At 56.5% G+C, this 26,725-nt stretch overlaps 1 protein-coding gene across 7 annotated transcripts in view; it reads right to left on the bottom strand.

Annotated features, from left to right (window-relative positions):
- Positions 1–26,725, bottom strand: part of AGRN (agrin) — a 109,726-nt gene that overhangs the window by 65,880 nt on the left and 17,121 nt on the right. The gene's annotated exons all lie outside the window — the stretch shown is intronic.

The following is a 26,725-nucleotide window of genomic DNA, read 5'->3' as shown; positions in this document are numbered from 1 at the left end:
ACCTCCAGATCCTGATGTCACCGGTGACATCCCACACTGCAACAGCAGGACGAGGGACAAACGGAACCAGAACCCCAAATATGTGCAAAGCACGACACAAACCCCACCAGGAACACCTCAGCACTGAGTGCTGGCTGTCAGCCACACGAGACAAGCGTGCTGGATTTGATCCTCAGAGGATTTGATCCACGAGGAGCCAACACTCTTCCCTCACAAGGATGGCTCCAGGAGACCCCGGGGAACGTCACAGCACAGCCAAAGGCTCAGAACTTCCATTCACTGTTACATTTCATGGATTATCCTGCCAATAGGTGTTTTCCTGAAACCAAACTAAATTGGGAAGAGTCGAGGAGCTCAGCCTGGAGCTCTCCACAGCTTCCCAAGGATGGGATGTTTCCCACTCAACCCTTTCCCATCACGGCTTGATCCCTCCTGTCCAAATGCATCACCTGGGCCGGAATGACTTTGGAAGCTGAGGAAAGCAGAGCAGCAGATGAAACAAAGTCCCCAGCAGATGAAACAAGGCTCCCAACAGACGTGATGAAAGAGGAGGTGAAGGGTTAAGCAGCTGAGCATTTTAATAGTCACTCTTGAGCACAGATTATTTATCTGCAAGTAACGCAGGGCAGGAGGGAAGCCCTGTAACCATTGTGGAATTCATTCTAGATGCCTATGGAAATAGGAGCTGTCACACAGCCAGGTCCTCATCCCACCAGGACACGGGGATCTCCCAGTGTGAAATCCAACTCTTAACCCCTCTCTTCTATTCATAGAATCACAGAATGGTTTGGGTTGGAAGGGACCTTAAAGTTCACCTCGTTCCAACCCCCTGCCATGGGCAGGGACACCTTCCACTAGCCCAGGTTGCTCCAAGATTCATCCAACCTGGCTTTGGACACTTCCAGCAGCCCCAGCTTCTCTGGGCAACCTGTGCCAGGGCCTCCCCACCCTCCCAGGGAAGGACAGCAAACCTAAATTTCCCCCCATCCAGTCAGAACCCCCTCCTCCCTTGCCCTATCCATACAGCTCCTGATGGAGAGTCCCTCCCTCTGCCCAGACTGCTTTGCCTGCTCCCAGCACCACACCACAGCTACTCCACAGTTACAAGCAGGTGGAATTTGGAGTATGTGGTGCTTCCCAGGCTGCTCAGAGAGGACAGACACAGCCCCGGGGCAGCGGGGCCAGGCAGGGTGAGGACACAAGGGACAGAGGTGGGCGACTTCCCAGGGAAAGGGACACCCAGCAGAGGAAAGAGAGGAGGAGGAAGGCAAGGATGGGACACCCAGCAGAGGAAACACAGGAGGAGGAAGGCAAGGATGCAGCTGGAACACCCAGCACCCCACAGAGGGGTGCAGAGCCCCCCTTCCCCCTCGGTGCTCTGCGTGCCACGTTAGCAGCAGCTCCACAACGAGCTGTGGGTAATGTGACACTGTGAAGAGCCCTGACAGCTCACTGGGGACCGTGAGGGGAAAAACAAAGTGAGCATTGAGGGCTGGGGAGCGGCCCCGTGCCAAGGAAGTGACGTGCTGCCTCCTCCGCTGGCAACCCCGGGAGCCCTGTCTGCTGGAACCTGTTGGGAGATGGAGGGAAGAAAGGAAGAGAGGGAGGGAAGGGGGGAGAAAAAAAAAACAGCTTAAAAATATCACAGAGCAGCACAGTTATTTTGGGATTTTTTTTTTTTCATTTATAAAAAGAGGAAGAAAAACAGAAATGAAAGCCAAGACCCCATGACCAGCCCTGGTGTAGATGAGATGTTTGTGTCTGGCTGCGCTCCCTCCCTCTCTCCCTCTGCTCTGATGCCTCTAAATTAAAATTATGTGCGTTGTGCTGCCTCCAGCACATCCTTCTGTCACCTGGCAGAAGAGGTGGTGCTTCTGGACCACCCCCCTGTCCTCTTACTCTGCTACTCCTGGGGAGCAGCAGGAGAGCCCCTGCCAAGGGAAAAGATGGGAATGCCAGTGTGGGATGGAGGGAACAGAGCAAGGGTGGGTGTTGTGCATTTTGAGGGGTCTCAGGTCCCCTGTGTGGGTGTGGGCAGCTCTCCCAGCTCAGCCTGGTCACCTCAGGCACCCGTGGCATAGGGCCAGGAGCTGCCACCCCACGCTGGGTCAACACATCATCACCTCACATACAGAGCTTCCCTCGCAGCAGGCGGGTCCCCCAGCTGCTGGCACGAGCCCTGGCACCCCAGGGAGCCACCCTGGCATCCCAGGGAGCCACCCTGGCATCCCAGGGAACCACCCTGGCATGGCACCATGTCAGTCCTCCACGCTCCCACAAGGCATTCCCACACCACATCACCAAATACAAACACACACAAGTGACATTCCCAGGACAAATGACATGCCCAGAACCAGCCAGTAATAAGCTGTGGCAGAGGGACACAGCACACACACACAGAGGGAACAGCTGGAAGCAGGAGAGCTCCTTTCCCACGTGCCAAAGCACAGCATTATTCCCCAACTGCACCCACACTTTAGGGTATCCCTGCAGTAGGTCCCACTGGGGTGTGGAGATCCTTGGGATCATCCAGGATCCAAGCCCTGATGTTCCAGTAACAGCAGCTGCTTCCCAGAATCAGGGGAAAACCAGGAGCAGCCAGACAGCAACAAGGAGAAGATGGAGTTGCCTGGCCAGGACCCCACAGAGCTGGCAGCTCCTGGGAGCAGGAATTCCAGCTCTGTAGCCCTGGGATGGAACAGGATTGCTGCTCCAGGGCCAAATCCCAGCCGGCTGCCCAGGGCAGAGGACAGGGAGGAGCACACAGGGTGAGGGGCAGGCAGGGAAAAGGGTCAGTGTCCCCTGGGAGCGCTGCTGGCTCTGGTTTGGGGGTGGGGAACAGGATCCCAGAAGGGTGAAGGGCCTTGGGACGCACCCACAGCCACCCTGGACGCTTGACCCCGAGGAGCCACGAGCCAAGTGTGAGTCACAGAGACTCCAGACCACTCTTGTGCTCAGCAGCATCCACCCAGACAGCACTGCTCCAGCTGGATGGACACCCCAGCCCCTTCCCACAGCGGCCCCTTCCACCCCACAGCTCCTTCTTCCTAAGGCCCAGGAGATCCCACCATTCCAGCAGGGTGCACATGTTCTCCCTCTCGTTTTTTAGAACAAAAGGGCAATTGAGCTGAGCAGCCCCTGGGCCTGACCTGCCTTTCAACTCCAGCAAATTTCCCTGGGCTTTGATTTTTCTCCTCCTGGAGCTGCAGCTCAGTGGAGCAGCTGTGAACACCAAGGAGGGGAAAAGAAGTTTATTTTACTATATATTAAATAAAACAAAACCCGAAAGGAGAGCAGGGGGGGGCTCTGTTCCAAGGTCAAGCACTTGACTGTGGAAAGTTTTCCTGGACAGAAACACACTTGGAGCAGGGGAATGAGCCTGAGCTGTGCAGAGAAGTGATGCAGAGCAGGAGCTGGTGGCCTGCCTGGGGATGCCAGCCAGGAACAAAGCAGCCCTTCCCCTCCCTTCTGAGGCACCCAGGACATGCCTTTGGACTTACTCCTTCCTGCCAGAGGCTGTGTCAGGAAAAGTGGCACTTTCTGGGAAACCACATGTGACTTGGAGTCACCCCACAGAGCTGCTGCAAGGGCAGAGCCATCTCCTGACTAACAGCTCTGATCCTGAGTCACTCCCCAGCTGCATCCCAGGCCAATTCCCTGCCACCACAAGGGTCAGACCTCCCCAAGGCCAGTCGTGCTCCAGAAAAACCCTGCCTGGGCATCCCAAACTGGAGAAGAGGCTCTGGAAAGAGGCTTTGCAGCTGATAATGAAACACGGGGTGAAGCCCAGGGCAGGGGGTTCCTCTGCAAGGCTTCCCTCAGAGGAGCACCTGCTGCATTCCAGGGAAGGCAGCAGGGGATGGATATCACTCACCTGCACCCCCCCCCTCAGGTGACAGAGCTCCCAAGGGAAGCTGCACTGCCTGCAGAGCCAGGGAAGGGATCCCTGCTGGATCCCAGGAACCCAGGAGCACAGTGTTCCCTTGGCCCTCACACCAACATCCCTGAGAAGCCCGCCAGGGAGCCCAGGTTGGACTGTCTCATTCCCAAGGAAACAAGCCAAGGGTTCCCACGCCACCTTCCCGCTGCTCGGCGCACAAAAGCAACACAGACTTCCTGAAATCCCTCTCTCCATGACCCTCCCTACTGTTCCTCTGCATCCTGCTCCAAGGCCACGCTCTGGGCCGAGATAACAAGGCACTTGCTGCCAAAACCAGCAGCCAGAGGGGCCCAGGATCCATGTGGATCTGCATTCCAAAGAGAGACCTGATCCGAACAGACAGAAAGTGGGGATGGAGCCCTGTGGGGGTTTAACTAATCCACCTAAGGCCAGCGTGGGATTTTGGGAAGAGCTCAGGACGCGGGTGCCAAGGTCCCACTGAAAGCCAGGGCCACTCCAGCACCTGCTTCCCAGCCCCAGCAGGCAGGCAGTGCCAGGAGGGAGCAGGAGTGGGATGCTCTGCTGCAGCCTCTGTATCCAGCAAAGGAGACAAGGGACTGGGAAAAGTCAGGATAGCCAGAGACAGCTTCCATCTATTCAATCCTAAATCCCTCCACAAACGAGAAACCCAAGAATTTCTCCCTTTCCTTCGCAGCTGGCAATTAATTCAGGAATTTTTCTGAAGTCTGGGGCATCCAGCCGTCCCCGCTCTTGTAAATTATACACTAATTAACCACATTACAGCCGCTCTCAAAAACATATCAATCAATTGGCAGCCCATCAGCATCCAACAACTGCTGCTGCCGCTGCCATCCAGCCTCCCTGGAGGGCTGCAATTCTGGGTGTCCGTTGTTTAGGTTTGGAAAACGAGATGGGAGCTCAGGAGCATCCCCACTGCCAGCCCGGGAAGAGGGTGCTGCTGGAAGGAAGAGCAGGAGGCAGGGATTTCCCCACCTTCCTCCGTTCCCAAGCTCCGAAGAACAGTCCCCAAAACGCAGCCAGAATTGAAACCAGATGTGTAGGAAGTGTCTCATTAGCAGTAATTGCTTTGCAAGGATTTGAGGTTTCCCCTCTCTTGCCACCACCAAACACGCTTTTAAGGAGCTGCCGTGGGTTGGGTACCGGGGCTGCGCTGGCGGAGGGGGAGAGGAAAAAAAGAAAAATCCCCCCAGGGCAGAGTCTCTGCTACACAAACGTTTTTATTGAAGGCAGGGAAAGTTTACTCAGACGAGGCCGGCTGCAGGCACCGCGCTGCCGAGCACCACTCCGGCAGATTAAGCTGGAAAAGCTCAGCCTAAAAGCCACTTCGCTGAGCGCGGCTCAGCGCGGCCAAATGACTCGTGAAACGGCCTCACAATTAGCTCCCTTGCACACCCCCAGCCCTGCTTTCGGGAGGGGGGAAAACAGGCACGAGGCGCTGCAGGAACTCGCCTCCTTCCCCACAGCTCCAGGCTGATTAGAGGATCTGGCAGGGACTCCAGACCCGGCCATTCCCTGCTCGTGTTCTACCTGCGGAGTGATTTTCCCTGGATTGTTACAGGGCTGCATCCAGACCGATCAAAGGCAGAAATCAGGGCGTCAGGTCCTCGTGGAGCTGTGGCTGTGGCCCAGAACAGGGAGACCCAAAACAAGGCACGAAAAAACAAAGCCACGAGCCACCTCAGAGCCAAGACCCCTCCGAGCCCCCGTGGCACCAAGAGCCATTATTTTTCTCGTGCTGCACAAGTTTTTTTCCTGCATCGGGCGACAACTTCCCACCTAATCCACTTTACTAAACCATCTCTTTGTCCTCGTGCTGAGCTCCAGCTTCTCCAGATAAAATCACAGGCAGCATTTCTAACTTGTACCAGGCCATCTTCCCTACTCTGCCTTGCTGCACCCCACCAGCACTGGGCTTTGATCCCACCTCGGGAAGGAGAGGGAAGCAGATCCAGCTGGGCCATGCTGGGCCATCTCATCTCCTGCCAGGGGGCTGAGCTGCCCCCAGACCCACAGTCCATGCTGAGGGTGCTCCCACTGGGACAGAAAATCCCAGGAAGCAGCAGCCTGAGTTCTAAACCCCCACCAGAACCACCCTCCGTGCATCTTTCAGGGAGAGGAACGAGCCAGGAGGATACAAGGCTGAGCAGGAGAGGGTGACACACCACCAGCATCGCCTCTGTCACCTCTGAGCACATCCCCGTCCCAATCCCGACACTGGGATGACACGAGGCACCCCAGTCCCAGCTGGGGTACCCTCCCAGGAGAAGGGCCTTACTGTAAGACCATTCTCCCCCCATTTCCTCCTCCAGCCCTGAAGACAAAGGACTCAGTCTTTGCTAGACACGAACTGACTGTAAGAGCCCCCCCCCGGGGGAAGAGCGATTCGAATGTCAAAGGAGGAGCGATTCGAATGTCAAAGGAGGAGTCGCACCCGCATTATTTTTGGTGAGAGGAGCATAATTGAGAGCCTGCAAATCTCCCGTGTTCCTTGGGCTCCTTTCTGCAGTCCCTCCAGCAGGCGGGATCCCCTCTCAGATCTCAGTCTCCAGGGCTCACACAATAGCTGCTTATGTTCGGCCCCAGCGCCGCTTTCTGGGAAGGGAGCCAGGCCTGGCAGCTCCCAGCAGCAGGGAATAAAAGCCCTGTTTGTGCTCCGGAGCCCCTCTGCACCAGTGGGGCACCCTCAAAGGGAGGCAAGGCATCCTCAGCCTGCTGGGGAGCCCAAACAGCAACGCAGACAGATGCCTTGGGCTGAGGGAGAGGGGAGGGAGAAAGAGCACAGGAGCACGAGAGAGAGGCGAGCCTTGTTCGAGGCAGGGCTGTGCAGCCAGCCAGGCCCTTGGGCACAGACGCAGAATGCTGAGCATCCCCCTCCCCGGGCAGCGGGAGCCAAGGATACGGCGCCGGTGCGGTGGGAAACCAGGATGCTCCGCGCTCCGAGCAGGAGGCGGGGTCACGGTGCCCACCGGGGGCAGGCTGCGTGTCAGCAGGGCTCATGTGGGCATGAACAGGGATCCCTTCACCCCGGGGCACGGAGCAGGCTCTGGAGGCAGGCAGGCAGCCAGCCCCCCCTGCTCTGCCAGTCCTCAGTTGGTGCTCACTGCTGCCAAGCCTGAGCACATGGTCCCAGGGGATCTCCTTCCTGCAGCGTGGCATTCCCGGTGCCTGTGCACAGGCTGGAGAGCGGGAGGTGCCCTTGGCTCCCCCCTGAAGTCCTGGAGAGGCAGCTGGTCCCACCCTGCAGAGCCCATGGGTGTCCTAGCAGTACCCAAAGATCGGAGCCACAGCCCAAACACTCTCACCCCCCATCTGGCTGGGTGGTGATGAACCCACACACTTGTCCTCTTCCCCATCACAGCCACTTCCACAGGCTCAGCCTCCATGGCTGGGAGCGGAAATCCCACCCCAGGAGACACCTTAGGTGGCTGCTGCCCCTTGGGGGGGACGCAGGGAGGGCAGGGACAGAGCCAAGGGCAGGCAAGGGCTGGGCTCACACCTCCCTTTCCCAGAAGAGAAGGTGGGAATGGGTGTCTCAGGCCAGGACTGCACCCCTGCCTCCCTCAGCCCAGCACCCAGCCCACCCAGCCCTCCTGCTCACAGGGATGCTAAAACCAAACAGCACCAGCTCACAAGGGGAGTTTTGCGGGTTGAGCAGCGAGGGCAGCACTCAGCCCACGGCCCCCTCAGCTGCCCAGCACGTCCTTGACCACACAGCCTCTCGTCCCACTGGGCTCTCTCAGCACCTCTGCCGTGCCCCAGGCAGTACATCACTCACTTCCCAACATCCTCCCTCCCCAGCACTGCTGTCAGATGCAATAACCAGCACCAGTGTCTTTAAAATGTCCACGGCGGAGCAAAAATGCAAATCGATAAAAAAGAAAAAAAAAATCATCAAACTGGCCTCTTCTTTTCCTTTTTTTCCCCTCTTTACGAGGCTTTAAAGTTGCTTTTCGACCGTCCTGAATAATTGACGTTAACATGAAAATTTAAAGTCTTTCAAGATTTCATTAAAATTCATTCTCTCTCCCTTCGGAGAATTGTCATTGCCAGAGTCCCATGTAGGGCAGACAGCACAGGCAGCTGCCTCCCCTCACAGCATTTAACTCCCCTCTCTCTGGCTGAAGAAAATTCCCTCTTAATTGTTTAATGGAGACCCTGAAATAACATCCTTCATTGCTCTCCATCAGCAGCCTTCTAATCCCATTCCCTCCTGCATCCAGCAGCAATCCTGCATTTCTACCTCCTTCAAACCCATTTCAGCTCCAGAATTACCCAGCTTCGTTCCCAGAGCTGCCCAGGGAAGTGGTGGCATCACCATCCCTGGAAGTGTTTCAAAAGCACGTGGATGTGGCACTTGGGGACACGGTTTGGTGCTGAACACAGGGTTAAATTTGGACTCCGTGATCTTGGAGGGCTTCTCCAACTTTAATGGTTCTGGGATTCTATGACCTGAAAGGTTTTTTCTAGACATAAATAGGTTCTGTGATCTGAAGAGCTCTTTTCCAGCCTTAAGGGTTCCATGATTCCATGAAGGGCCTGGCCTTCTCCTGCTCCCAGGCAGCTGCCCTGGCTCCTTCCTAACACTGAACTGTCACATCCAATTAAATTCGCCATGAAAAGAGCGACCCCAGCCCAGGAAAGCTGAGAAAAATGGCAATTTTTTTTTTTTTTTTTAATTAATTGCAAGGCTCCAAGTTGTCCTTTAAAGGCCAAAACGAGCAAAGCAGGAGGGGTGGCCCTTGGCTGGGCCATCACACAACCTAAGGAAACCACCACATAACAGAGAGCAGTAAAAAATGACAGGCTGGAGCTGGTGTCAGTGCCCTTAAAATGACACCAAGGCTACCAAACCCTGTTGGGGCTTTTCTGAGAGCTGTTAACAGCACCCTCTGCTTTCCAGCTGCTTCCCAGCTGCTGCTCTCCAGAGGCTGCCTGGAGAGGGTCAGGTTTCCCACGAAACCCCAGCACAGACTGTTACCAATTAAGTGTTATAACCTTGGGCAAAGCTCTCCCAATTTACCCCACTTGACCAACTGACCCTGAGGATTTGGAACAGCCTCCATAAATCCTATTGATCTCTACCCAAGCCCAAACCCACGTGGGTTTTGTTTCCAGAAGGGAGTTATCAGGGAGCAGGAATGCTGTACTTGCACTGGCCATTTAACCTTTTAAGCATGAGGTGACTCTTTTCTCCTCTTGGTAAAGGAACAGGCTGGCACTTCAGAACGTGTGTGTGCTCCAAAAAGCTATTCCAAGAGGATAGGATAGGATAGGATAGGATAGGATAGGATACCCTGAGCTGGAAGGGACCCACAAGGATCACTTAGTCCAACTCATGGTCCTGCACAGAACAACCCCAAAAATCACACCATGTGGCACATTCCCTCTCCCAAAAGGAGGTGATGAATCACAGATTCATTGAGGCTGGAAAAGACCTCCAGGATAATCGAGTCCAACCTTTCACTGATCAACATCTTCACAACCAGACCAGGGCACTGAGTGCCATGTCCAGTTATTCCTTGAACACCTCCAGGGGTGGGGACTCCACCACCTCCCTGGGCAGCCCCTTCCAGTGCCTGACCACCCTTTCTGTGGAGAAATTCCTTAGGATGGAAAAGCATCGCTACCAACTCTGGATGCTCAAAACATTCCAGGTATCTTCCTTATCTTCAGGATCCCTCCCCAGCCCCTGACACCCAAGCAAGCAGCTCATTCTCAGGCACATCCCACTTATGCACAGGGAAGTTTTATCCACACTCCTCCAACAACAGGGACAGAGGGGCAGAGGGGGTTTCTGCTGTGGCAGTGGGCAAAGGGGACACGCTCTTCCTGTCCCCTCTGTGCTCTGCTCAGTCCTGCCACCTGCACAGGAGAGCTCCGAGGCTGCTGGCTGAGCTGGAGACTGCCCAGGAACAGGCTGATCCAAGGAATCAGCCTCCCACACACACGTACTCGGCTCCCTCGGAGCCGTGAGCTCCCATCACACAAAGCATCCTTGTGTGTCAAGACCAAATGCGTCCCAGCCTCCCCTGCCCCACTTTCTGTCCAAGAAAGGAGATAAATGCTGCTCTTACCTAGTAATGAATAATCCAGAATCCACGTGGGAGAGGACAGCACATGCAAAAAAAATAAAGAGAAACAAGAGGAAAAACAGTTGGTGAGACCAGAGTAAATTCTGCCCGCAGAGCTCTGCTCCTCCCTGGGCATCCCAGGCTGGTTCTGCTCCTCATGGAGAGGAGCTTGACAGCCCTGGGTCTCACTCCTCACCCCATGCACAAGAGGTTCACCCAGGGAAACCTGCAGCCCCCCCTGAGCAGCCTGTGGACCTGCACAGCCTCATCCCTCATCCCTCACCCACCCTGACTCCGAGCCAGGGAAAGGGAGTGGATCAAAGCCCCAGGAAGAACAGCCTGGATAAAAGCAAGGCAGGATCCCTGACGCCTGCAGATCTGCAGGGACTCCAGCAGAAGGCAGATAAGCCTTATCAGGGGCACAAGGGACAGCCAAGTTCCTGTCACGCTGCTGAGAAGCATCTCAGGGAGCGGGTCTGATCCCCACAGAGTCCCTGCAACATCCCGAGTCCCTGCCTCATCCAAAATTAACCAAAGAAGAGGGAAAGCCACCAGATTAAGTGCCAGAAGAGCACTTGCCTCTCCCAGGAAAGGGAGATGTCCAAACAATGTCAACAGAGCCAACCAGGCAAGGACAGGGGCACCCACCAAAACCCACGCAAAGACAGTACTTGGTGGCAAGGTGGGGAGCACAGCTGGGGAACACATTTTCTTCTCTGCCACAGGGGAAATATCCAAAATTCTCCATGGGGGATGCACAGGAGTCTTATTCCAGAGTCTCCTCTGAGGGCTGGGATCGGGTGCACAAAGCTCAGGAGACTTGAGGGAGCCAATGCACCAAAACCAGCTGAAGGAGCTGAAAGCAGGAAACTGCTGCCAGCCCACACTGCAGCAGCCTCATTCCCTAATAGCAGGATTTAATCTCCTAATTGGGCTGCAGCAACACTCCCAGCACAGGGCTGAGCAGCTGGAGTCACCTGGATGGCTCAGGAAAAGCTGGGCAAGGAGCCAGGGCTGGAAAAGCCCCAGCACCTCCACCAGTGCTTGGGACAACCCAGCCCTCTCACCCATCCTCCTCTAGAGACTGAGGGGTGTTGCTCTGCCCAAATCCCAAAACCTTGGGACAACAGGGACTCACCTGAGACTACCTAAGGAAGCACATGGTAGGCACAGGAAGGTTTGATCCTGGTTGGAGACAGCAGGTTGCTGTAGGTCTCCAACCCTTCCTCCCCACATAAACCCAGGGAACACACACAGTTCTTTTGTTAATGCACAAAATGACAGCAGAGAGGGACTTGGACCTGCACGTGCTCCCTCTTTCAGGTGACCACTCATTTTCCCATTCTTCCCATAAAGATGCAGCATGTCCCTGCTTTGCTTGGCTGAGAAGATGCCTGCAGCAGGGCAGACCTGGATTAACTGGAAAAAGGCAAGGCCTGGGACCTCGAAGGAAGCAAGACACCAGTAGACGCTCACCCTGTGTTTAACTGAAGGTCCAAGGCATGAGGGGGCCTGGCTGTTCTCTCCTTAGAGCTCCAACTGGCCAGGTGAGGAGCTGGGAATGCCATGGTGCCAGGGAGCTGCTGGAGCTGTGCCCTGGCATTAAGGACCAGCCCCTCACTCACTCAACCAGTCCCTCTGGGCTATGGTGTGGCATAAAGATTCCTTGGATCAGGAGCCACGTCCCATCCTACCAGTGGGATGACTGGGTAGATCTCAGGAGCCACATCCAACCCTACCAGTGGGATGTCCTTGGGACTGGGACAACCTCACTCCACTTTAACACCAGGTCCCAAGCTGAGGGTGCCTTCCTGCAGCTTCCCTCCTTGGTGAACACCAAAAGGTGCCGAGACCAAAACACAGGTTAGAGGTGCTCCAAAATTCCCTTAAGATCAGCACAGTTGGGCAGCACAGACTCGGAGAGCGGGCAGGAACGACACCAACACCAACTGCCTGGAAGGGGTTTGGGATCAGGAGGGCAGGGAATGGCAGAGTCACGTCCCCATGGCTCGGAGCGAGGGGCAGGCACCTCTCCCAAAGTGGGGAGGCCAAAAGGGCAGAGAGAGCCCAGCAGAGCCCGGGAACAGCAGCAAACAGCTGCTGCCAGCGAGGGTTGCCAAGGCTGCTGGGCTCTGTATATCCAGCAACAAGCTTTGAAGTCAGGGCAGAGGAATGTGCCCCCGCTCCCGCCGCGCCAAGGCGGGACAGGCCACGCTCCAGCAGCCACCTCGCTGCCCCCCACCTGCCTCCAGGACCACCCCCAGGTGCACAGGATGGGACCCACACCCCCTGTGCTGCCAGGCACAGAAGGCACCACGCCATGAGGTGTCCTACGTTATCTCCTGTTTCCCAGGAGAAAAGTGCCTGGAAGCTGGAGGTGGTGCCCACCAGCCTGGCCAGGCCACACTGCCCGTCCCGTGGCACCGGGTGATGGGTCTCCCTTCTCCAGCCCCACTGTTCTCCCCTCTTCAAGCCACCCTGACAGCCCCTTCTCCGAGGGAGGGAGCCTGCTGCACACATCCCCTGTTGACTGAGGCCACGGGGCTCCTTCTGAACGAATTCCAATCAATTTTGGGTGTTGATTCCCACGTAGGCAGTTTTCTGCCTGCAAACAATTATTCCTGTATTTTGACACCCCCGTAGCGTGGTCAGACCATCTGTCTGAGCTGCACGGCTGTTTAATGGGAGTTAAAGTGCCATGAGCTGCAGATGCAGAGCTGGCTCCGGGATTGCTTTGGAACAGCCACCAAACCAACCCCTGAAGTGCACATATGAGTTATAAAAGCACAGACTGGTTTGGGTTGGAAGGGACTTTAAAGATCATCTCATTCCAACCCCCTGCCACGGGCAGGGACATCTTCCACTAGAGCAGGTTGCTCCAAGCCCTGTCCAACCTGGCCTCGGACACTCCCAGGGATGGGGCAGCCACACACAACTTGTGCCAGGGCCTCCCCACCCTCCCAGGGAAGAACTCCTTCCGTATATCTAACCTAGATATCCCCTCTTTCAGTTTGACCCCGTTATTCTTTGTTATGATGTGGCCGAAGCGAGCCAGTTATCCATCCATTATCCATCCATTATCCATCCCCTGCGGGCATTCCGTGGCACTCAGAGCCCTCCACAGCCCAAGCTGTGGCTTTCCCCAACCCCCTGACCACCACACCCATGCAGTGAGGCCGATGGATTCCCATCCCAGCCGGACACTCCGATCTCCCTCAGCCGCGACTCCCGGCACGGGTCAGCGCCGCAGTGGCCGCTTTCCAGCCCCGCTCCAGGGCAAAGAATGTAACACATTAAGATGTAAGACATGCAAGATTTACTGTGAAGGGAAAGCCTTTAATCTGGAGCAGGCTTCAAACAAGTGCCAGCTCCTTTCAACTCTATCCCCACACACACACACACACACACACACACAGGGAGCCGGGGCAGGACCGGCTGTCACAACGGAGGGAGTGTGGCAGCGAGGGCAGTGCTGATGGGAGGTGGCAGGGCAGATTCCCAGCCCTGCCAGCTGCGGCTCACAGGGGCTGGAGGCACCAGGGAACACGTCCACGGGCTCGGATGGAACGTTCCCTCACGTCCCGTGCCACAGGCACCGTGACACGGGAGGCACGAGCCACACACGGACCCTGCTGCTGCCAAGGACTCTGGGCCACGTGTTTGGGAGAGCCAGGGACGCTCTGTGAGCCATGTGCTCACACACAGAGACCACCTGTCTGGCACAGCAGGGAGCAGAGCCCCCCGGAGTCCCACCACGCTCCATGGAATGGGGTGCAGAAGACATAACACAGGGCAATCAGGGGGGAAAAGGTTCCCCCAGCAAGCTGCCATTCCCTGGGCATGCCAGGCTGGTCCCAGGCCCCTCTGCAGGGTGCCTCCTGTTCACGCAGGAACAGTGTGGGTCCCATCCCCAGTGCCTTTCCACAGCCACTGCAGCATCCTTCCTCATCCCTCAGTGCTCTCTCCCAGTAGGAAGCTCCCAGATCTCTCCTCTCCCAGACTCCTGGCCCTGCACAGACACCCCAACAATCCCACCCTGTCCCTCAGAGCATTGTCCAAATCCTCCTGGAGCTCTGGCAGCCTTGGGGCCGTGCCCACTGCCCTGGGGAGCCTGTTCAGTGCCAACCATCCTCTGGGGGAACAACATCCCCAACATCTCTCTGGGGTAACAATTCCCCCAGGGGCAGGAGCAGAGCAGGGCTGTGGTGCCACCTTCCCCTGGGCACTGTGCCCACAAGCCAGGGCACACACTCCAACAGGACTCCTGCCTTTGGAGCAACAAGAGGCAGCAGGGTCTCTCCACCCTCCTTGGAGCCTTCCCCATCCTTCCCTGCAACAGGAGCATCATCAGGCCAGAGGTGACCGGACCCACACCCTTGGGAGCCCTCTGGACAGACAGACAGACGGGAATCATCCGGCCTGCACAGCCCTATCCTTGCAGCTCTGAGTGCACAGGCTCAAAGTGCAGAGACCTCTGTGGTGGGAAAGGGAAAATCCCCGCTGGAAAGGCACAGGACATGTGCAAAACACCCAGACCATGTGCCAAAGGCCCAGACCATGTGCAGAAGGCCCAGATCATGTGCAGAAGTCCGGGCTCTGTGAGGGAAACAGAAGCCCCAGGGCAGGACTTTCTGTTGTCAGGACATGCAATGGCCAGAGGGGCCCCAGGGGCTGGCTGGGTTCACAGGGCAGCAGCTCCAGCCCACACTGCTGCTTCCCTTCATCCTCCCTCCACCCTCAGAAGGACACCAGCCTGCTCCAGGGCTGATTTCCGGGGCTGCACTCCACCAAAGGGTTCCCACGCTCCGGGCGGAGGGGTTGGGACGTCCAACATCCTCCCCCTGGGGACAAGAAAAGCACTCATCACACACTGCTCTTTCTGCAGAGCTCCCAGTGCTCCCAGTGCCCACTGGGATGCTCCCAGAGAGTGGGAGGGGGGATAAACACAGCCTACACCAGCAGGAGTGGCCCAGCCACCCTCTTAAAATCCCTTCCCTTTATGTTCCCTCCGCTCTTCTTTAGGTAGGGTTGGAAAAGCCCAGCCTGAAGCACAAAGGAAATGTTCCACAGGAATTATTATTATCTTTTGGGCTAAATCCAGAGGGATCTGCAGGTCCTGCACTGGACTCTGCACGACATGGGTGGGCATGATGTCAAGTTAAGACGAGCTCAAAGTTAAGACACACTTAATGCAGAGCCTGTTCTACCACCAACAAGGCTGTTCCCAGAACTGGACCCCTGAGCAGACCATGCTTCCAGCTTTTTTAAGGCTGTGCACCACCATCCCCACTCCCTCATGTCCCAGCCAGCTCCTCCCACCAGCCCTGCCCCGTTCCCTTCTGGCTCCATGGCACCGAAATCCCGATGCCACGAGCAGAGCCACGGGGTGGGATGTTGCAGAAGCACCACTGGCAGCCTCAAGGGAGCCAGGCACTTCCATGAGGCCTCCACAGAGCCTAGGAAAGACTCCCTTGGGCAAAGAAAGTGCAAGTCCAGCTGGCCAGGAGTGACCCAGAGCTGTCTGGGAGAGATCACCAGTCTAGAAAAACAATTCCAGCCTGGATTTCTTTAGATTCCCCCCTCCTTCAGTGCCTGGGAACTGGGCCCGAGCCAGCAGCACTGAGCACAGCAGGCAGGGGTTCTCATGAGCCAGAAGAGCATGAAGTGGATCAGCTGGTGTCAGTAGGAAGCTTGGGATGGAGAAGGCAGGGTTTAGGAGGAATTTGGCAGATACGCTCCCCTAGCTCTGAATCCAAAGCAAAGATGCTCCCAGGCAACCAAAGTTCCCTCCACTAACAAATCTCCAAGCGGTTTCTACCCACCATCAGCTCCACTTTCACGTGCAAATGGAAGGATCATGTTGTGTCCAAACCAATCTGTCCAAGCTGCCGTGAAACCCCGACAGAACTCCCGGTGCTTTATCCCAAAGAGCACGTGAGATCCACACCCCCACCACTCCAACAGCACAACCACACACCAGGAAAGCTGTTCCTTCTCTCCCCTTCGCTGAGCAAACCAGGTGTTACCCTGGGGAAGGCAGAGCAGGGACCTGGGTCTGCCTGCAGACTCCCCAGGGAAAGGGAATTGCAGCTTGAAAACAACAGGCTGGTTCAGGAAGTGTCCCTGTACCCTTCATCCCGCTGAGCTGCCAGCTCAGAAATCCCTCCCGCGGTTTGTTAGCAAATAAATCCTGGAACTTGAGCTGGGCTGGGAGCTGCCCTGGCAAGGAGAGGAACACCCTGCAAAGCAGGGAGCTGTCAGAGCCCTGGTGAGAACAGAACCTGGGGCAGGACCCTGCAGGGAAGGCTGAGGAAGCAGGACAGCTCCTTTCCCAGGGGATGAGAATTCAGTGTACTCGGGGAGAGAAAAATCCTCTGCAGAGAAAAACCACACAGCACAGCTGGGAAGTGCATGTTTACCCTGCACCACATCAGAGCCAGCTCCTACAGAGCATCCTTCCAGGCTTCCCGGGGAAGCTGTTAGCAGCAGGGTGTTTGGGTTCTGCCTGGAGTCCCAGGCTCCCAACAGCAGCGGTGGCAGCACCACCCAGCTGGAAAACCTCGTGCTTCCCTCCCTGTGGGCTGCCAGAGGGAGCACATCTCACCTCTGCCCAGGAAAACAGAGCACAAGGGTGGCAGGTGAGCCCGAGCCAGCCCAGGGCTGGCTGAGCAGATGCCAGAGGAATGTGTGCCCGCAGGTGAGGCGTGGAGAGGAGAGGCAGGGATCCAATCCATCGGCACATCTGCACTGCCAGCCACACTCATCACCCCGGAGCCTGCCGGCTCCAGGCAGCTCAGCCCACAGTCCCACCTGCTCTGCAGCCATGGCAAAGCTGGGATGAGGGTGGTGGATGGAGCAGCCTGGGCCTGTAATGCCCTCTCGGGTCTTGCCATCCCTCCCCTGGAATCCAGGCAGCACCTCAGGAGCTGTGGGAGCTGGATCCTGGCACACACGGGCTCTACAGCCCAGCACTGCACGACTGTCTCCCCAGGGTCTGTGTGCTCTCCAACACCAGGACACGCAGTTTGATCCAAGGATTTACCAGGAAAAGCCCGAGGGCTTGGCTTTCTCAAAGCAGTGGAAGCATCAGATCCGTTCAATAACACACAGAGTCTAAACTCAGACGTATTCTTTCCTATTTACTTGAGCCACTTGTGGAAGCAGCAGCTTCTCCCTCCCATTCCCAGTTGGAAGGCTGGCCCAGGACTGTGTCAGGACCTTTAAGCCTGGCCTGGGTTATTGCCCAAGATCCCTCAGTAGAAGTGAAATGGGCACTGGCTCCGATGGAGGCTCCTCCAAAAAGCAGCCCTGCCCTCCAGGCTCAGCCAGCTCTGTACTTCCCCGAGTAAGTGGGTGGGAAAATCCAGCCTTTGATGTTCCACTGAGCGGCTCCAAAACAAAGATGGACTACGGGAGATAAAAACACCAAACAAACTTCGCAACGGGATATATCCGGCAGATAAAGTGGGAAAGAATTCCATTTCCATGGAAGGCAGACTGCATGAGGTCCGTGGAATAACCCAACAGCAGCTGTTTTCCACTCCCAGCACACGCTGCTTTCACAGGCAGCACAGCAGCAGAGCACCGGGGGCACAAAATCCAGGGATCCGGGAAAAGCCATCCCGACAAAGCTGCTCCCCCATCAGCAGGTAGCAGCTGTGGGCAAGGCAGCTTCCCCACAGCCTTATCTCAAAGAGCAGGGGCCTTTCCCAGGTACCTGCAGCTGGATGCTCTCCAGTCATCATTCCCAGCATCAGCACAACAGGCACCAGGCACGAGTAAAGCAGGCGGAAAAACGCGATCTGGAAAACAGCAGCAACCCACTGCTAACGTGGATTTTGGTCCTGGAAAGCAGAATCAGTGGCAGGGTGGCACAGACTGAGAGCTGGGGCTGCTCAATCCGGAGGAAAGGCATCCCAGGGAAGAGGCAACCAACTGGTTTCAAGCACACAAGCAGAAAAGGGAGCCAGCAGGTACCAGGGTGGGCACGGGATGCTCTGAGCAAGCTGCTGCCATGGACCCAGACAGATCCCAGAGAGCAGGTTTCCATCGTATCTCTGTAGCCACTTCCCCATTGTAAATGATCTTTGAAGCCAAAGCATTGAGGAACATCAGGAAAAGGTTCTTCCCCCAGAGGGTATCTAGGCACTGAACAGGCTGCCCAGGGCAGTGGGCACAGCCCCAAGGCTGCCAGAGCTCCTGGAGTGTTTGGACAACACTCTGAGGGACAGGGTGGGATTTTGGGGGCTGTCCTGGACAGATCCAGGAGTTGGACTCGATGAAATTTGTGGGTCCCTTCAGACGTGGGATATTCTGTGATTCCATGAAGCTTCCACAGCCCAGCCCTTGCCACTCTCCCAGGCAGCACAGCAAGGAGAGGAAGGTGCTGCTTGCAGCAACACCACCCTCCAGCCAGGCATTTTTTTGGGGCTGACAGGGCAGGGCAGCCTCACAAAGCTGCTTTTCTTCCAGCTCCTGCAGCCCCAGGACCACCCCCTCCCTGCTTCCTCTCACCATCCTTCTCCCCCCAAAAAGAGCCCCAGCGCTCAGCAGTGACACAGATGAGCCCAGCACATGGGCCTTTGCTCCTGAAAAGCCCAGCTTAAGGCAGCAGCACTGAGGGAAGAAAGGAATAACGTGACAAGGAATAAGGTGACAAGTCTCATTTGCAGTCTGGCAGTGCCACCTCTGCTCTATCTTAAGCTGCAACCAGAGAGCCCTGTGCCCCCACAGCCATGCAACAATGGAAACACGTCAAACTGGCAGGAAAAGGGAGTTTTTGCAAAGCTGGAAGAAGGGCTGACGAGTGGCAGGGCTGGATGGAGCAGCTTTGTGCAGAGCCCTGCCGTGGTGAGCGCAGGGTTCTGCTCACCTGAGCCACAAGAGAGGGACCAGCTGGCACTGGGCAGCCTCAGAGCCCACGTGGCTGCTGTTCACAGCTCCAGCTCCCCTGCCAGAGGGGGCTGAGCACAGCCCAGACACCAGTGCCACACAGCTCTGCTCCCTGGAGCTCCACAGCCCCCAGGATTGCCCCTGGCCACACACCACGTGCCAGGGGGCTCAGCCTTGCAGTGCCTGCTCAGGGTCAGGGAATGGTTCTCACGAGTGGTATAGAGAGGGAAAAAAAAAGCCTGTGCTACCCCAGGCAGCAGGAGCTCTGCCACTGATCCCAGCTCCCCATTCACAGCCCTGCTGAGCTGCCTGTGATAACCTCCTAAGCTCAGCTTTAGGGCAAACGGGGCCTCTGGGGAAGTCTGGGAACAAGTGGCCAGCTGAGTTCAGCCTGAGACAGCTGATTTGGACCTTGACATTCCTCTGCCTCGAGGGACAGCACAATCTGGAGGCAAAGGTGAGCACTTGAACCGCCTGACCCCAAAGATTTGCTCCAAGCAGTGGACACAGCCCCAGCCAACACACCAGGGCCACGAGCCTGGTGTTAGTCCCACAGAGGAACTAACCAAGCAGAGCAGAATTCCAGCTTTCCATGAGAAGCACCTCCGAGGGCAGCATCACCCGAGGAACTACCTCCAGCCATACCATTCCAAACAGTGAAACAGGGCTTGTTCCAAGAGCTAAATATACACCCCAGTCCCTGGGGGTTACTGCCAAACCCTGGCAACAGGACTGCAGGAACCCTGATAATATTGTAGGATCTGCCCAGCCCTCTAAGAATAACTGCACTGCCTGTGAGAACATCACAGGAATGAGCTCCCTCCTGCCCACGACACCCCTGGTACCACACTGGAGCCAGGAACCCGCTGGCCACGGGCAGGGGTGAAAGCACATGGATTTACAGCCTAGTCCAGCATTGCCTCAAATGGAAAACTCCTTTTTTTTTCCCCCCCCCGCAGGATCAGGAGTTTCACCCTCTGCTTCCTGTGGAGAACAGAGCAGCGCTGTGCCTGGCGCGGTCCCGCCTGGGTGTCGGTGGAAAATAACCAGCAGTTCTCCCCATAAAGAGATTAAAACCCTGTTTTATGTGAATAACAAGCCGTGAGGGAGGGAAGGGGAGTTCTGTGGGAAGCGTGTGCACGCAGGGCACCATGCTTCCACTCTTTGGGCATGAGCTGCTAAACCCGTGGCAAGGCAGAGCCCAACCCAGGTCTCCCACAGGCAGAGACTCCCAGATATCCCAGGGCAGTGCTCTTTCCTTGCTGGAGCTCTGAAATCCCAGTTTCTCACCCACAGCCTCCCGGGGATGGGGAGGAATAGATCCCAGCAGGCTCACCAGCAAGGAGCCCCCAGCAAGGTGGGGGTTCCAGCTGCTTTCCAGCACCCTCACAACCCCAACCACGAGCTTCACACCAGCTCTGCTTCTCCACTGGGCACCTTCCCCAATCCCTGCCTCCCCAGCATTCCCCTGCCATCCTTTGACAAGCTCTGGCACTGCCCGAATTCCCTCGAAGAGGCACCAGTGCCTCGGGAAAGCTCCTGGAAGCTACTGGCACCCTTGAAAGGGGCGCCTGCCTCTGCATCCAGGGGATGCATAGCTGGCATTCCAGGCTGGCAGAGCTCTGCTGAGCATAATCCACCTGACCAGGGCACATGCCAGAACAGGTTACACAAACACAGCACACGGGCAGAGGAGTTGGGAGAGGAATCGGGCAGGGAAAGGGGGAAAAGGCTGGAGAAGGAGCTGTAAATTCCCTGCACATTTAAAGGTCCTCAAGCCAAACCCTTCCAGCTGTGGTGCAGAGCACTCTGACCCTTCCAGGGAGTCGGTCTGACAGAGATCTGCCCTTTCTGTGCAGCGCAGAGGGAGAGGAAATTCAACCCCATCACAAAATATCCCGAGTTGGAAGGGACCCACAAGGATCACTGATTCCAGGACACCCCAACAACTCCACCCTGTCCCTGAGGGCATGGTCCAAATGCTCTTGGAGCTCTGGCAGCCTTGGGGCCGTGCCCACTGCCCTGGGGGGCCTGTTTAGTGCCCGACCACCCTCTGGGGGAACAACATCTCCTCGTCTTGCCCCAGTTCCCCCAGGGGCAGGAGCAGAGCTGTGATGCCAGCACTGCCACCTTCCCCTGGGCACTGTGCCCACAAGCCAGGGCACACACTCCAACAGGACTCCCTGAGATGCTACTGCACCCCCCTCCTTCCTCCTGACCCACAGCGTGGAGCAGAGCAGGGAAAAGCACACCGGGGATGAAATGCTGCCCATGGCCACGTGGGCAACCCATCACCCACCCCAAAACCTGCAGCCTGCAGGGAGAACAGGCACAGCTGACGGGAAAGCAGGCCAGGAGGGGACTGGAGAAGGAGGTGGCTGCTCAGGCAGGTTTTTGCAGCGCCCGGACTCGCCCGGCCCCGCGCGGAGGGAGCCACGTGCCCGCCCTGCACCCAGAGCACCCAAACGTGCACACACAGGCAGGGTGCAGCCTCCCCACCCCAAACCCGGCTCTGGAACCCCCTCCCTGTGGCTGGGGACAGCAGGCAGGCAGCAGGGGACGGCCACCACTCCCACCTCGCCCTCTCCTTCCAGGGTTTGTGGTGACGGTGCTGGAGGAGAGAGCGGAACGAGGCCACTGTGGCAGGAGCAGCAGCCACGACTTCCGTCCTTCCTTCCTTCTGCTTCCCATCCCGCTGGAGGGGCTGGGAGCAGGTGTTCAACAGAGGAGTGCCGGAGCCAAGCCAGGGCTGACCAAGCTTGTCTGTACCCTGCACCACCCCATAATCTGAAAACCAGCTCTCTGGAGACTTTCAGCAACCAGAGCTGGCTCAGCCTCCACAACTGCCAAATAACTGATTGACCCATCGTGATTTTAGAATCATTGAATCATTGAGTTTGGGTTGGAAGGGACCTTAAAGATCATCCAATCCCACCCTTTGCCACAGGCAGGGATGCCTTCCACTAGCCCAGGTTGCTCCAAGCCCCATCCAACCTGGCCTTGGACACTTCCAGGGATGGGGCAGCCACAGCTTCTCTGGGCAACCTGTGCCAGGGCCTCCCCACCCTCACAGGCTTTTGCCTAACCCTTTTTCAGCCCCTTAAAATTTCTGGCTCTTGCACCATCCAGTGGCAACAAATTCCATGGTTTTACTTGTCTCTGTTGTAAGAGTGGCCTCCCTTTGAGCCTGCTTCCCAGTTCCTCCAGTCTTGAACAGGAGAAAACTCACCTCTTAAACATGGATGTGCATGGTTCAGCCCTGTCCTGCAGTGCACACAGGCTGGGCAGATGAGCTCTTTAGGAGAGGGTTACCTTCCTCTTCAAAGGCAAGGCTGGAAGCCTCAGCAGTGGAAAACCTCTGTTAGGATCTTTCCCTCCCTGCCACACACCCCTGTGCCCAGAGCCACCAAACCTGAGGTCTGAAAGGAGGGGGTACCCCAACTCCCAAGAAGTCATACTAAGTGACCAGAGCTTTTCATCCCCCTTCCCAAGCTCGTGGAGATCCAGGAATTTAGCAGACCAGGTGGAAACTTAACCGAAGGTGAGCGAATCCCAGCCCAGAGACAAAGGAGGACCCTGGGAGCAGGGGGTCTCTCCCTGCCCGGGGTTACGTCACCGGGTCACCATCCCAGCACAGGGACACACATCTCAGTGCCATTGTTTGCAGCAACCTCACTGCCCAGGAATGCAGCAGCCGTGGGGGCTGGGAGAGGGTGGGAATTGCTCCCTGCACGGAGGAGCTCACTCCCTCCTCCCCACATCCATTGAACACAGCCACAAGTGACCCGGCCACTTATCCCTTCAGCGGGGGAGCTGCTGGACCACGGCAGCTCCAGCACCCTCTGCCATTCCAACCACCAGCCAAAGGCAGCGAGAAATAGGGAATTTCCACAGGTTTTGGCCTCTGTGCTCAGTCAGAGCACTCACCTCCACGGAGCTCAACTGGCTCCTCATGACAGAGTTTCTCCATCCGACTGCCAGGAGCTTCCACTGATCCCGGTTTATCTCTTAGATAAACAGCATCAGTTAAAACAATTTGCTCGGGGATTTTATCACTGCATAAACAGCCAGCCTGGTGGAACAGGGAAAGCTGAAAGAGAAACTGGCTGGAAGCAGGGGGATGGACAAATGAAACAAAAACCTGCTTCCTCAAAGGCCGGTTCCCCAGGAGCACAACTATCCCAAAGGAAGCTACAGCTCATCCCAGGCCCAGGTCTTGCCAATCCCAAGCCATAGGAATGGCTCCCACAGTCTAAAGGATTCACTGGGGCAACAAGTGGATAAGAACTTAATTCTGACCCTGTAGCCTTGATGGATCTGCTTTTTAGGGAATTTTGAGGTACCAGTGGAATGAGAAGTGAAGAGAATCAGCCCAAAGGAATCCCCTGGCAGAAGAGATGGAGCCACAGTGCAATCCTGCACTTCCTGCAGAGGAAAAACCCTTCTGGGCACGGCGCTAAAAATGCCTCTGAAAACAGAGATGAGGATCCCAAACATATAAAACAAGAGAGTGAAGGAGCCATTCCCTCTGGGAAGGCACACAGGGAGGAGCAGGAACCCCCAGACACTTATCCTGGCCCATGTCCAGACTGCAGCATCCCTGGGATGCACAGCCAGCCCCCTCCAGCTCCAACCCTGCTTCGCACACGGACATCCAGGAGTTACAGGATCAATCCTGAACCCAAAGCAAGGCCCTTTCTGCTCTGCTGAGCCATGCCAGGGGCTGGATTTTCCCCAGCAACCCCATACAAGCACCTCAAAATCAGCACATGCCCTTTTCCCAGCGGGACAAGCCTCCAAGAAACTGCTCAGCACGGCAGGAGAAGGGATGAGACCACCCTGTGCCAGGGAGGGACCCCCCTCTCCCTGCACCCCTGGGTGGCCAGTGCCACCTCTGGTGCTGTGCCACGGCCCCAGGAACGCCCTGCTCCCCTTTTCCTGCGGGTAGGCTGCTCCTCCCACGCCTTGTCCCGCAGATCCCAGCCTAGCAGGGCTTCTCCTGCCAGCCTACCTGGCTGAGCTATGCCTGGAATGCCGCCCCTGGCCGCCCGCCCGGGCGCTGCTGCCCCGTTAGCACGGGACAGGATAAAGGTTTATCGGCAGAAAGGTGCAAGGCAGAGCCCAGCCCAGCCCGGGGAAGCACCTCTCTCCCGAGCTGGATGCATGGCAGGACTGGGATACAGCCTCCAGGGCAGAGAAACCCTGGGAAGGGGTCCAAAATCCCCCCTGCCCACCGTCTGCCTCAGCTCTCAGAGGTGCCAGACGCTCACCTCGCACCACGTGCAGCTGCTTAGTTCCTCCCCAGAGGTTTCCTGCTGGGAAATACTGCCCAAGGGATGAGGGTGGGGAGAGCCCCAGCCTGCCCTGACCCCTGCAGGGACCACTGCAGGCACCGGGAGGGGGTCTCTGCACTGCTGGAAAGGCATCGGAGGAGCCACAGCCCGTGGTGCTGCTAAAGGGAGCCCAGGGACTGAGGGACAGCCCCCAAACATGCTCTAACCTCTTTTTTGTGGAACATCCCCAGCTGAAAGGGACTCACAAGGATCAGTGTCCAGCTCCTGGCCCTGCACAGACACCCCAGCAATCCCACCCTGTCCCTCAGAGCGTTGTCCAAACACTCCTGGAGCTCTGGCAGCCTTGGGGCTGTGACCAAACCCTGGGGAGCCTGTTCAGTGCCCTCTGGGGGAAGAACCTTCTCTAATAATCCATTCTAACCCTCCCCTGACACAGTTCCATGCCATTCCCTTGGGTTTGCTCCTCTCCTTTCTCCCCAAGCTCTGATTTGTGCCTCCCCCAGGAACCAGGAATCTCTCACCACGTTAACAGAAAACACAGAGCTGAAAACACACCTTCACAGCTCCAGCTGGGCAATCTGATTTTCTGTGTCCATGCCCATCACTGCAGCTGCTTCCTGAGCCATGCAAAACTCAGGGAAGTCTGCTTGGGGCTGCCCTGTCCAGGGTGGGAAGCCAGGATCCAGCTGGCCTTGTGCAGCCAGAGGATTCAGTCAGAGCACTTCACCCCCACCACCCCTTCTCCAATGCTGATGCTTCCTTTGCAGTGCAGTTATCCCTTGGTTTTCCAGAAGCACCTGAAGGCCTGAACTGACCTAAGGCCCCAGAGCATTGTTTTTTCCCAGAAACAGAGCGAGCTGTGGTGCTTCTTGGCCAAGGAGAAGAGCTTTATAGCCAAGGCAATCACGATTTGGCAGCTGAATTAGTTGGCAAGAGATGCATTGGTTGGGTTTTCTTCCCCCTCCCGCCCTCCAGTGACTTCTCCTCTGCAGTTTGGGGGTGCAGAAGTACTGCAAGTGTTGGAAGGCACAACCCACTCCACCCTTTGGTTCCCAAAGCTGAGCGCGGGGCAGCTCCTGTTCCCAGAGGAGTTGCCATAATCCCAGCCAGGTTAAAGGTTTTGGCAACCACCCTCCACCTGCAACACACACTGGCACAGCACAGGAAGGGCTGGGAAAGGGTTTATAAAGACTAGGTTTTATAAAGACTAGGTTTTAGAAGCTGAGTGTAGATGGGGGCTTTAGTTCAGCAACACACACCCACAGGAGTGGCAAGTGGTTACAAATAAACCCTGAGCATCCCCCCTGGCCTTTGAGTCCTGCAGCATGAGCTGTCCCAGCCTGCAGAAGAAGGAAGACAGATAGGAATTATGCCAGAAGGAAGTCAGGATCTAGCTCTAGCCATGCTGTCCTTAGCTAAAAACCTGAGAAAGTCCAAATTTCAACCCCTCTTCTATTTGCTTCCCCCTCCAGAGCAGCAGGGATGTGCACAGGCAGAGAAAAGAACCAGGCTGGGAATGCCCAAGAGCACATTTAGCAGGATACCTGAGCACCATCCCTGATCCCTGTGAAGTGCCCTGTTGCTGTAGATGGAGTCAGGTAAAGGATGATAAGACCTCCTGGATAACCTGGAAGTCTGAAGGAAAAGCCAGCGGGAGGAAACTCCGAGCACATCAAGACCACCAGGGGAGTGCCACAGCAGGGACAGTCCAGGGAATGCACAGATAACAGGGAAATACCCACAGCAGGGACAGTCCAGGGAATGCACAAAGAACAGGGAAATACCCACAGCAGGGACAGTCCAGGGAATGCACAAAGAACAGGGAAATACCCACAGCAGGGACAGTCCAGGGAATGCACAGATAACAGGGAAATACCCCCAGAAACTCAATGCTGTGGCAATGAGGATCCCAAGAGCCCCTGGAGGGACATCTCCCCATCCCAGCTCTCCTCCCACTGCAGGTTCCATGGCTGTGTGTCCATAATTCTCTGGCATTCTCTGCAGTATCATCATCTGCTCTGTTCATTCCAAGCCAAGATACAGGTGGGTATCCAGAGTTATCCTGAGCTTTCCCTTCCCACTGCCAGCAGCTGTGAGCAGCCCACAGAGTTCAGATTCCTGGGTCCCATTCCCTGCTTGGTCCCAGACTTGCTCTGCACACTGGGATTGCTGCTCCCTCCCCAGACCTGCCTCACCCTGCAGGAATGCAGGCAGGACCTGGGGGACTCCAACACCTTCTCTACACGGGCACACTGCTTTAAAGCTCTTACAGGAGAGATAACTGCTGTTATCACACTGTTCTCCAACATCTCCATGCCTGGAAGTGTCCAAGGCCAGGCTGGATGAGGCTTGGAGCAACCTGGGAGAGTGGAAGGTGTCCCTGCCACGTGGAACTGGATGATCTTAGGTCCCTTCCAACCCAAAGCATTCCATGATTCTATGAAATTCTGAACCTCCACACTTCCCTCTGCCCCCACAAAGAGCAGTTTGGATGAGACCAATTCCAACCCAAAGCATTCCTGAGCGTCTGAAGGGAACTGGGAGCT

Source organism: Pipra filicauda, unplaced genomic scaffold (assembly GCF_003945595.2).
Source record: "Pipra filicauda isolate LSUMZ 115617 unplaced genomic scaffold, ASM394559v2 scaffold87_size3191425_pilon, whole genome shotgun sequence".
Classification (NCBI taxonomy): Eukaryota; Metazoa; Chordata; class Aves; order Passeriformes; family Pipridae; genus Pipra; species Pipra filicauda.
Note: the sequence above shows the minus strand (reverse complement) of the source record. Positions and strands in the feature narration are given on the sequence as shown.